The 12,528-nt window shown below is 36.8% G+C and overlaps 1 long non-coding RNA gene across 4 annotated transcripts in view; it reads right to left on the reverse strand.

Moving 5' to 3' along the window:
* Positions 1-12,528, reverse strand: part of LOC147822921 (uncharacterized) — a 408,296-nt gene that overhangs the window by 132,026 nt on the left and 263,742 nt on the right. For 2 of the 4 annotated variants that reach the window (XR_015444739.1, XR_015444742.1), the window contains exon 6: positions 8,477-8,843. The exons of the other annotated variants lie outside the window; for them this stretch is intronic. This is a non-coding gene — a long non-coding RNA (uncharacterized LOC147822921). The remainder of the gene's footprint in view (positions 1-8,476; positions 8,844-12,528) is intronic. 4 annotated transcript variants of the gene reach the window in all.

A 12,528-nucleotide genomic window follows, 5' to 3' on the forward strand; every position in this document is an offset into this window, starting at 1 on the left:
AGGTACTAAATGTCTTCCAACACTGTTTTTTTTTCTCTTTCTCTGTTTTACTTTTCTAGGTCCTTTTTACTTCTATATAACTTTTAAATTTCAATATCCAATTCTCCATTTATAGTAAGTATACATAGACCTGAATTTTTATATATACCTTGTGTTTTCTAATCCTGCTAAATTCAAATACAAGTTCTAGGGGCTCCTAGAGATTTCTTAGTATTTTCTCTGTAGATGATCATTTCATCTACATGTAAAGATTTTGCTTCTACCTTCCCAATCCTATCCTAATTGTGTCAGACTATTTTGGTTTGGGCCTATGTTTCAAAGCTTAATGGACAGATGAAGAGGAAGTATATCTGCCCTTGTGCCCTACTTTAAGGAGAGAGCATTGTATCTTCTCCATTCATATAAGGCATTTTTGCTGGAATATGGAGTACATGTCTTTTATCTGTTGAGAAGGTTCTGTTCTACTTCTAGTCTCCTGATAGCTTTTACCATGAACAGCTGTGGAATTTAGTCCAATACTTTTTCTCCAACTAGTGACAGGATCATATGGCATTTTCCTTTCCTCTGTTAAAATGTTGACTTTTGGTGGTGGATCTTCCAATGTTGAACCAACACTACCATCCCTATAATAAACCATTTTCTACATCCTGCCAGATCTGACTTCTAATAGTTTGTTTTGTTAAACAAATTTCTATCTATGTTCATACTTTTTTCTTCTATTATCTTTATCCACTTTTAGGATTAGCACAATGTTGATTTCCTAAAATGAAGGGAGAAGTGTTCCTTTATTTTTTCTGCTTTAAATGTTTGATATAATTTATCAGTTAAAATGTATACAAGCCTGTTGTTGTCATATATGGAATATGCTTTCTTTAATAGGTACTATTAATAGGTACTATTTTTAGGTACTAACTTAATTTTTAGGTACTAACTTAATAGGTACTAACTTTAATAGGTACTATTCAAATTTTATATTTCCTCCAGAGTCAGTTTCATTAATTTGTCTTCCAAGGCACTCCTTAGAAGTTGTCAAATTTATTTCAAAACAGATTTTTGAAATATCCTTTCTATATCCTTTTAAATTCTGTAAAACCTGTGGTAATGTCTCCTAGGTCTTGATATTGTAATTTTAAAAATGTATAATTGATATTGTGTAACAGGAAGTAAAGGTCTAAAGGAGTAGGGGAAGTGGAAGAGGTAGGGGAAATGAAAGAAGGGAAAAGCAAAAATATGAGAAAAGGAAAAAAATGGAAACAAAATCTTTGCAAATAGGGAAGGGTGGAGGGGGTGAAGGGAGGGCAAGGGAAGGGGAAAAAAATAAGAACCAAGATATTCATGTAATGGTACAAGTTCTCAATGATGTATGTAAACGTATTTTATATCTAAAATGTACCAATAAACTTAATGGGAGAAAAAAAAAAGAAAACAATTGACCAAATTTTAAAATCAGAAAAATCCACAAAAAAATACTCACCAAAAAAGATATACTGATGGGAAATTGGGAAATGAGCACAAAAAAAGATATTCAGCATCATATGTCATTAGGGAATTAAAAATTAAAACAATAATGAAATTCTTCCACACACCTAATAGAATGAGCAAAAGCCAAACAACAACACAACAGAACACAAAAACCTTGACAATACCAATGACTGCCTCAGATATAAATACAGATAGATCAAGAGGTACTCTCATCAATTTTACAGCATGATTACTATGGTTAAATAATAATGATCTGGGCCGGGGATTTAGCTCAGTGGTTTCGTCGCCTGCTGTGCAAGTGCAAGGACCCGAGTTCGATCCCCAGTACCAAAAAAAAAACCCAATAATAATGATCTGTGTACTTAAAAATTACTAAAAGAATATATCTTAAATGTTCTCAGACAGCAAAAACAAAACAGATACTGCATTCATATGAAGTATGGATATGTAAATTAGTTTGACCATGACAATCATTTAACAACATATATATATACATATATATATATACATATACATATATATACTTCAAAACAATACATACAAATTTTATAAATATGTACAATTTTTATTTCTCAATTATAACTGAAAAATGCCAGGGAAAAATAGGCCATAATGTGGCTCCAAAAGCTATTTTGTTTTCCTTTGTTAAATTAAAATTTGAAAGTCATGGTTTAAAACCAAAAGAAATTATCACTCCTTACTGGTGAGAAAACAAAATGGCACAGCACTATGGAGACAGTTTGGCAGTTTTTTATAATATTAAACATAATTTTATCATACAATCCAGCAGTACTACTGCTAGAAATTTACTCAATTGATCTGGAAACATATCCACACAAAAACTACATGAATGTTTATAATAGCTCAGTTCATCATCACCCAGAACTGGAAGCAACTAAAAATATCCTTCAATAGGTGAATGAAGAAACAAACCAGCAAACCCATATAATGGAATATTATTCAACAATAAAAAGAAATTAGTTATCAAGTTATGAAAAGCTATGAATGAATCTTGCTAAGTAAAAGAAGCCAGTCAGAAAAGGCATACACTAAATAATTCCAATTATATGACATTCTGGCCCAGGCAAAACTATAGATATGGTAAACCTATCAGTGACTGTGAGGGTTCAGAGAAGAGGATAGGATTTAAAAAGTGATCCAGCTGGTAGTGGTGGCACACACCTGTAATTCCAGTATTCTGGGGAGCCTGAGGAAGGAGGATCACAAGTTCAAGCCTAGCCTGGGAAATTTAGTAGTTTAACAAGAACCTGTCTCAAAATTTTGAAAATATATAAAAAAGCTAGGGATGTAACTCAGTGTGAAGGCTCTGAGTTCACTCCCCAGCCCTGCAAAAAAGAAAAAAAAAGTGCACAAAAGGCATATTTTAGGCTGGTGAACTACTCTTTATGACACTGGAATGTTGAATACATGAGAATCCTTTGTCAAAATCATGGAATGTTATAGTACAAAGATTTAGTATTAATGAATGCAAATTTTCAAAATCACTTACGAAAGTGAAAGGTGAAATATAGAAGGTAAGAAAACAATTAACTATATTGCAAATGCACAAAGCAAACACAATGAAAACGTTAGAAGTAAAAGGTGTTGACTTATGTAACTGAAATGACTAAAATCTGTAAGACTAAAGACAAAAGAAACTATATATATATATATATATATATATATACACACATATATATACATATATTGTTCTAGTTGATAGTTCCTCCCCATGAGAGCATGGGCTAACAGTTCTGACATTCCTATATATGCAGTTTATATTTATTTATTTATTTATTTATTTATTTATTTATGGTACCAGAGATCGAACTCAGGACCTTGTGCTTGTGAGGCAGGCTTGGTGTATACGCAGTTTAGAATAATTCACTGGTTGGTGAATGGTAGAATCTAGGTTTCTCATTTCTGGAGTGGGAGGTTACAGATAAGCAAAGAGAAGAGGATGAAATTATTCATACAGTGATGAACTGGAGCTGGAGACACCAGCATGAACTCATATTTAGCTTAATACAGTTAAGGATGGCTACATATATGGGGAGAAGTATATACACATGTGCCATGATTAATATTGATTGCCAGCATGACTGGGTTAAGAGATTCCTAGAAGATTAGTAAAGCCTACTTCTCAGTATATTTGGGTGGATCATGAGGGTGTGACCTTGGGGCCTATACCTGGTCTTTGACTTCTTCCCATCTGGCTCTACTCTGCTCTCTGCTTCTCTGATGCCGTAGGTTGAGTAGCTTTCCTCTACCATACCTTTCCACTATGAATTTTCTGCTTTGCTGCCAGCCAACCATGGACTGAGAACTTTAAAACTATGAGCCAAAATAAATCTTGTCTCTACTAAATTGCGCATGTCAGGTATTTTGTCCCAGCAATAGAATATCTGACTAAAACAGGTGGTTAGTAGCAACACATATATTTCTTCCCTATGTCTGTGAGAGGATCTGGAAAGAGCAATATCCAGTAGCAACAACACCCAGAATATAAATCTCTATTCTTTAAGGGTGGGTTGCACATAGGACTTTATTGCAAAGAGTACAGCATGGGGTAAGCGTGATCTTCCAGTGGAGGAACCTGACCAAAACTACCTCAGCCAAGTGATCAAGGTCAACGTCAAACTATATTAAGTATGTATATTTGGAAAGATTTGATAAATGTGGCAGTTTGCCTCTGTGGTCTTTCTTCCAAGAACATATATTCCAAGTTTACTCATGAGAAAAACATCAGACAAATCACAAGGACAGTCTAAAAACTACTTGACCAATACTCATTAAAACTGGCAAAGACATTAAAAACACGAAAGTCTAAGAAATTGTCACAGGCAAGAGATGTTAAGGAAACATGACTGCTAAATGCAATATGGTAGCCTGGATGGGATCCTAGAAAAGAAAAAAGGCACTAGGTAAAACTAAGGAAATCCAGATAAAATAGACTTTAGTTAATAATAATGAACTCTGAATTCTTTGAGGGGGAATGTGAGGAGAGGGAAGAGAGATCAAAGAGGGAGCTCTGAGGAATGCTGACATTTAAGAGGATCTCTTCAGGGTTCTTGAAACCAGAGGATTCTGTAGAGAGGGCTGAGAAGTACCAAATGCCACTGAGAGACAAGCCACATGGAAGGAAAAAGTGGAAGTGGGTGGGTTCCATGGAATAATGCTGAAGGATGTTGAATATAGAATTAAGACATGAACAAAAAAGCCAGATGGAGTAGAGGCATCATCATAGATGGATCTTTGAGGAGATGACTGTGAAGGAAATGAGAGAAAGGGCAGCCCCAGAAGGAAACCTGAAGTTAAGAGACAAGTTCTTCATTTGAGAGTCTTGGTTATGATTTTATGCTGATAGGAAAGTAAAAGGAGCCAGTGGAACAGGGAAAAACAGAAGATGGAGTAGACTGATTAAGAGAAACAAAATTAGACATATAAAAAAAATACAAATACCAGTCTTTTAAATATGTACTTTTGAAAAACATAATAAATATCCAAGAATATGTATGAAATACGTGCCTATATATATATTTCCTCCTTCTGCCTGTGAGAGATCTAGAAACAGCAATGTCCAGCCATATTCATATTTCAATATGAATTCATATTTCCAATGATCATGAACAATACATTCATATTTCCAAAGGTCTCACTATAGAAGATAATAGAATCAACACACATTTAAACAGATCCTTTCTTTATGCTGGTCACAAATGTCATTCTTAAAAAAATATTATCAAAGAAGGCCATAATGGATATAAATGGATAACCATAGGAAAAGATAGCATCATATTGGTAATTTACCCTTTGTACTTTAAACTGGAGCAAATAGTTGGCTTTCAACTGGACCAAATAGTTACATAGAATTGGACCACAAAGTTGCTAGAATATATTGTCATTTCTATTGAAATCTTAGGCGGAAAAAATTAAATCACAAAACCCATAAATAAATACATACAGATATATATTTAGAAATAAGTACTGATAAGTAATTCAGTAAATACACATGTATTTCTTAGCTCTGTCCACTAAGAGGTCATAGGCGCAATGATATCTTAGTAGTCACAAGCACTTATAGTTCCCAGATCTCGGTTTCTAAATGCCATTTTAAATAAAAAGAGACTTGAAGTGGTTACTACCAGGTGGTGGGGCAGGAACATAAAAGATGAAGGTAAAATTTAGCATGTCAGAAATTTTTTTTTTATTAAATTCTTTTATTGGTACATTGTAGGTATACAACACAATTACATTTCTCATTGGGAATTGTACCTTTACATAATGCATCTTGGTTCTTATTTTTTCCCCATTCCTAGCCCTCCCGTCACGCCCTCCACCCTTCCCTATTTACAAAGACTTTATTTCCATTTTTTCCATTTCTCATCATTTTTCCTTTCCCTTCTTTCCTTTCCCCTGCCCCTCCCAATACCCCTACCCCTTTGCACCTTTTCTTCCTATTTTACATTATCAATTATTCATTCTAATCAATGGTACATTTTAGGTATACAGTATAATGACATTCATCATTGGAAATTTGCACCTTTACATAGTCTCTCTTGGTTCTTATTTTTCACCCTTGCCCAGCCCTCCCTTCAACCCCTCCAGTCCTCCCTATTTACAAAGATTTTGTTCCTATTTTTCCATTTTCTCATATTAATCCCATTCCCTTCTATCCTTTCCCTTAGCCCTCCCACTTCCTTCCCCTTTGCCCCTTTTCTTCCTATTTCACATTACCTATTATACATTTAGTCCTTATTTACACTTTCAGTTTCTCACACCAGAGAAACTATTTGGTATTTATTCATGTGTGTCCTATTTATTTCACTTAAGAGTATCACCTCAATGTGCATCCACTTGGCTATAAATGTCTCTAATTTCTCATTCTTTATGGCTGAGTAGTACTCCATTTTAGTAAAAAACCCCACATTTTCTTGATCCAGTCTCCAGTTGATGGGGATTTGGGCTGTTTCCAAGTTTTAGCTATTATAAAATGTGCTGCTATGAACATGGGTGCACATATATCACTGTGGTATGATTCTTTTAATTCTTTGGGGAAGATCCCCAGCAGTGGAATAGCAGGGTCAAAAGGGACTTCCAGTCCTAGTTCTTTGAGGTATCTCCATACTGATTTCCACAGTGCTTGCACCAGTCCACACTCCCACCAGCAGTGGAAGAACCAGAGTTCGATTGAGTTCTAGTATTTCATTACTTATTTTTAGTCTAATTGATCTATCTATTTGTGACAGCGGGGTGTTGAGGTCCCCCACTACAATTGTATTAGTGCATATATGACTTTTCATGTCCGTTAGTATTTGTTTTATATAGTTGGGTGCACTAGTGTTTGATGCATAGATATTTATGGTTGTCATCTCTTCCTCTTGGATTGTTCCCTTTACAAGGATGTAGTGTCCTTCTTCGTCTCTCTTAATCAGTGTTGGTTTGAAATCTACTTGATCTGCAAAGAGGATAGCTACTCCTGTTTTTTTCGGGATCCTGTCACATGCAGTATTGTTTTCCACCCTTTAACTTTCAGTCTATGAGTTTCCTTTTGAATGAAGTGTGTTTCTTGTATGCAGCATATTGTTGGATTTTGCTTCTTGACCCATTCTGCCAGTCTATTTCTTTTGATTGGTGAATTGAGACCATTAACATTGATAGTTATAACTGAAATGTATTGACTTGTCATTGCCATGACTTTTTCTTTTTGTTGGGTTCTCTCTCTTTACATTTAATTTCTTGTCATGCCAGATGGGTTCATTCTGCTTTGCTTCCTGGGGTTGTGATCCTCAATGTCTGTTCCTAGGCTATTGTATAAAATTCTTTGGAGTGCTGGTTTGGTATTCACAAAGTTCCTAAGGTGCTCTTTGTCATGAAAGTATCCTATTTCTCCATCCATTTTGAAAGATAGTTTTGCAGGGTCTATCAATCTGGGTTGGAGGCTGTTTTCTTTTAGGGGTTGGAATATGTCACTCCAAGCTCTTCTTGCCTTGATGGTTTGTGTTGAGAAGTCTGCTGTGATTCTGATGGGCTTTCCTTTGTATGTGATTTGTTTCTTTTCTCTGACTGCTTGGAGAACTTTGTTCTTCTGTTGTGTTTCTAGAATCTTAACAATTATATACCTATGTGTAGATTTTTTTTGATCAAGGCTATTTGGAGTCCTATATGCCTCACTTATCTGTATGTCAAGCTCTTTTCCCCTGCTTGGGAAGTTTTCTGCCATTACTTCTGTGAAGAGATTTTTTATGTCATCTCCACTCTCTCCTGTTTCTTCATTGAGCCCAATCAGTCTTATGTTATTCTTCTTTGCATCATCTAGCAGCTGCTGGATTGATTTCTCATGTTCCCTTATAATTTTGAAGCAATTTTTCTTTTCCTGGTCACTAATTGCAATCTTATCTTCTATATCTGAAATTCTGTCCTCACATTGGCTCATTCTGCTGTGTAGACTTTCAATGGAGTTTTTCATCTCCTGGAAATCTATTTGCATCCGTTTTGTGGATTCCATTTGTTTCTTATGTTGGGATTCCATCATGTTCCTGAGCTCCTCTCTAGATTTACTAATCATGTCTTGCACTAGGGTCACAATTTCTCCTGTTATCTGAGAAATTATTTCTGATTTCATTTTTTCCAGATCCCCTTTTGTTGCCAGTTCAGTGGGTCCAGGTGGTTGAGTATCAGAGTGTTCCACCTCATTTCCCTTTGGGGTTGCTGTAGGTGATCTGGAAGTCTGGTTTTGAGGCTTATTTACATGTTTTCTCATTTCGACTGGGGTAAGGAGCTGTTAGTGCCTGCATGAATTACCTCCTCTGAGCTGGGAGAGGTGGGACAGGGGCCAGGAGCAGCGGTAGGGATGTGGCCCAAAAGCCCTTTCCTGTGGGCTGGGAGCAGTGGGAGGGATGGTGGCTGGGAAGCCCCTTCCTCTGGACCAGGAGCAGTGGGACGGCAGCTTAGAAGCCCCTACCTCTGGGCCAGGAGCAGGGGGACTCAGTACCTTGGTCTGGTGGTCTGGTGTCCTCTGCGTCTTTGTAGTGTGGAACCAGGTGGCTGCCTGTCTGCAGCAGGGTGATTTGGCATCTTCTGTGGGACTCCGGACCTCAGTAGGGTGTGCACACACCTCCCTATGTGCACCGGGCTGATTCAGAGTGTTCCGTGCAACTCAGGACTTCTGTAGGGCATGGGCAGACCTGCCTGTCTGCAGCAGGGCAATTCAGTGTCTTCCACGGAACTCGGGACTTTGGTGGGGTGCACAGACCTGCCTGTTTGCAGCAGGATGATTCCGTGTCAGAAAATTTTTAAATGCTTTGAAAAGAATTGGACTTGCTGACTGAACACAGAAGGCAGTCTCAGAGACTTGCTCACTGTGAAAGAAGAACAATTTGATTAACAAAGCAAATAATGAATTCATATGATAAAAGAAATACCTACATGTTCACACATTTTAAATAAATAATTGAACAAGTAAATAAGGGGTGATGGGATGGTCTTGTAGCAATTCTAACTAATGAATGTAGAGGAAATGAGGAGAGAAAGGGAAGCCTTAAAAGGAAATATGATCATCTCTTTTCATACATGTGTGATAGACTTGGCCGCTGCTTGGGATATAATTAGTATACATTATCATTAATTACAGAAAGTAGTTCTATGATTGTCTATAAATATAATGACAAATTCTGTTAATTATCTCTATTATGCACCAAACACTAGTGCACCCAACTATATAAAACAAATACTAACGGACATGAAAAGTCATATATGCACTAATACAATTGTAGTGGGGGACCTCAACACCCCGCTGTCACAAATAGATAGATCAACTAGACTAAAAATAAGTAATGAAATACTAGAACTCAATAGAACTCTTGAACAAATGAACTTAACAGATGTTTACGGAGTCTTCCACCCCACAAAATCAGAATACACATTCTTCTCAGCTGCACATGGGTCATTCTCCAAAATACACCACATACTCACACATAGAGCACGTTTAAGTAAGTGCAAAGGAATTGAAGTTATCCCCTCTATATTATCAGACCATAGTGTGATGAAATTGGAGATCCACAGCAAAAGAAACTCAAAAAATTTCATAAACATGTGGAAATTGAACAACACACTTTTGAATAACCAATGGGTCACAGAGGAAATTAAAGAAGAAATCAGACAGTTCCTTCAATTAAATGACAATGACAATATAACACATCGGAATCTATGGGACACAATGAAAGCAGTCTTATGAGGGAAATTCATAGCAGTGAATACACATATTAGGAAAACAGAACGAGCCCAATTAAACAACCTGATGCTGAACCTCAAGCTTCTAGAAAAAGAAGAGCAGGACAACCCCAAAGCTCATACAAGGGAGGAAATTATAAAGATCAGAGGAGAAATCAATGCAATGGAGACTAAGAGAACGATACCAAAAAATCAATGAAGCCAAGAGTTGGTTCTTTGAAAGAATCAACAAAATTGACAAACCTTTAGCCAACCTTATCAGAAAAAGGAAAGAAAAGGCCCAAATCCATGCACTTAGGAATGAAAAGGGTGAAATTACAACAGACCCAGCAGAAATCCAGAGGATCATCAATACCTACTTCCAGAACCTATACGCCAATAAGATGGACAACACAGAAGAAATGGACAGATTCCTAGATACATATGAATTACCAAAGTTGAACGAAGAAGACCTAAAAATTCTGAACAACCCAATATCAACAGATGAAATTGAAAATGTAATTAAAAACTTATCAACTAAGAAAAGCCCAGGCCCTGATGGCTTCACTGCTGAATTCTACAAGACATTTAGACAGGAACGGCTGCCACTACTGTTTAAACTCTTCATTGAAATTGAAAGGGAAGCAATACTCCCAAATTCATTCCTGAAAGCAAGCATCACCTTGATCCCCAAAGCAGAGAAAGACCCAACTGAAAAAGAGAAATATAGGCCAATCTCACTAATGAACATGGATGCAAAAATCCTTAATAAGATAATGGCAAACAGAATGCAGAAGATCATCAAGAAGATCATACAGCCTGATCAAGTGGGATTCATCCCAGGGATGCAGGGATGGTTCAATATGCGCAAATCAATCAATGTAATACACTATATCAATAGAGGCAAGGACGAAATCCATATGATTATCTCCATAGATGCAGAAAAAGCATTTGACAAAATCCAACTTGCATTTATGATAAAAACCCGACAAAAAATTGGAATAGATGGTCTCTACCTCAAACTGATACATGCCATCTATGAAAAACCAACAGCCAATATTATCATACTAAATGGTCAAAAACTAAAATCCTTCACACTCAAATCAGGAACAAGATGAGGATGTCCACGATCACCACTCTTGTTCAATATAGTTCTGGAAACATTAGCCATGGCAATTAGACAAGAGAAAGAAATAAAAGAAATAAAGATAGGTAATGAAGAAGTCAAATTCTCATTATTTGCAGGTGACATGATACTGTAAATAGAAGACCCCAAGAACTCCTCCAAAAGTCTTCTAGACTTAATAACCAAATTCAGTCAAGTAGCTGGTTACAAGGTCAACACACAAAAATCAATAGCTTTCCTCTACACAAATGACAGACTCACTGAGAGAGAAATAGGGCAAATAATTCCTTTCACAATAGCATCCAAAAAACTGAAATACCTAGGAATCATCCTAATGAAAGAAATCAAAGACTTCTCTGAAAACTATGGCACTCTGAAAAGAGAGATTGAAGATGATATCAGAAAATGGACAGACATCCCCTGCTCCTGGGTAGGAAGGATTAATAGAGTGAAAATGGCCATACTTCCAAAACTGCTATATAGATTTAATACAATTCCAATTGAGATCCCAGCAGCATATTTCATAGACCTTGAGAAAACAATCCAAAAATTCATTTGGAATAAGAAGAGACCCAGAATAGCAAAAGCAATTCTAGGTAACAGAGACATGGCAGGGGGTATCACAATCCCCAACCTGCAACTATACTACAAAGCTAATGTCATAAAAACAGCATGGTACTGGCAAAGAAACAGACTTGAGGACCAGTGGAACAGATTAGAAGATGCAGAAACAACCCCAGACACACTCACCCATCTCATCTTTGACAAAGGAGCCAAACACCCACACTGGAGGAAAGATAGCCTTTTTAAGAAATGGTGCTGGAAAAATTGGGCTTCAACTTGCCAAAGATTAAAACTAGACCTGTATCTCTCACCATGCACTAAACTAAAATTAAAATGGATTAAAGATCTAAATATTAAAATAGAAACTCTGAACCAGTTGGAACAGAAGTTAGGTAGAACCCTTGAAGACATCGGTGTAGAAAAAGATTTTATGAACAAAACCTCAGTTGCCCATGAACTAGCACAAACAATCAACAAGTGGGATCTCTTCTTATTAAAAGGCTTTTGCACAGGAAGAGAAACCACCAGCAGTGTGAAGAGACAACCCACAATGTGGGAAAAAATCTTCACCTGCTCTTCCTCAGACAAAGGTCTACTATCTCGAATCTATAAAGAACTTAAAAAGATCAGACCTCCCAAATTTAAAGACCCAATCCAAAAATGGGCATCTGAAATGAACAGACATTTCTCAGACAAAGAAGTAGAAAGAGCAAATAAATACATGAAAAAATGTTCAACGTCACTGGTCATTCGAGAGATGCAAATGAATACAACGCTGAGATTCCACTTCACTCCAGAAAGAATGGCAGCTATCATGAAATCAACCAATAACAAATGTTAGTGGGGCTGTAGGGAAAGAGGAGCCCTGGTCCACTGCTGGTGGGAGTGTGGACTGGTGCAAGCACTGTGGAAATCAGTATGGAGATACCTCAAAGAACTAGGACTGGAAGTCCCTTTTGACCCTGCTATTCCACTGCTGGGGATCTTCCCCAAAGAATTAAAAGAATCATACCACAGTGATATATGTGCACCCATGTTCATAGCAGCACATTTTATAATAGCTAAAACTTGGAAACAGCCCAAATCCCCATCAACTGGAGACTGGATCAAGAAAATGTGGGGTTTTTTACTAAAATGGAGTACTA

Source organism: Heterocephalus glaber, unplaced genomic scaffold (assembly GCF_053883595.1).
Source record: "Heterocephalus glaber isolate CG9 unplaced genomic scaffold, H.glaber_assembly_v1.0 deba00001606, whole genome shotgun sequence".
Lineage (NCBI taxonomy): Eukaryota > Metazoa > Chordata > Mammalia > Rodentia > Bathyergidae > Heterocephalus > Heterocephalus glaber.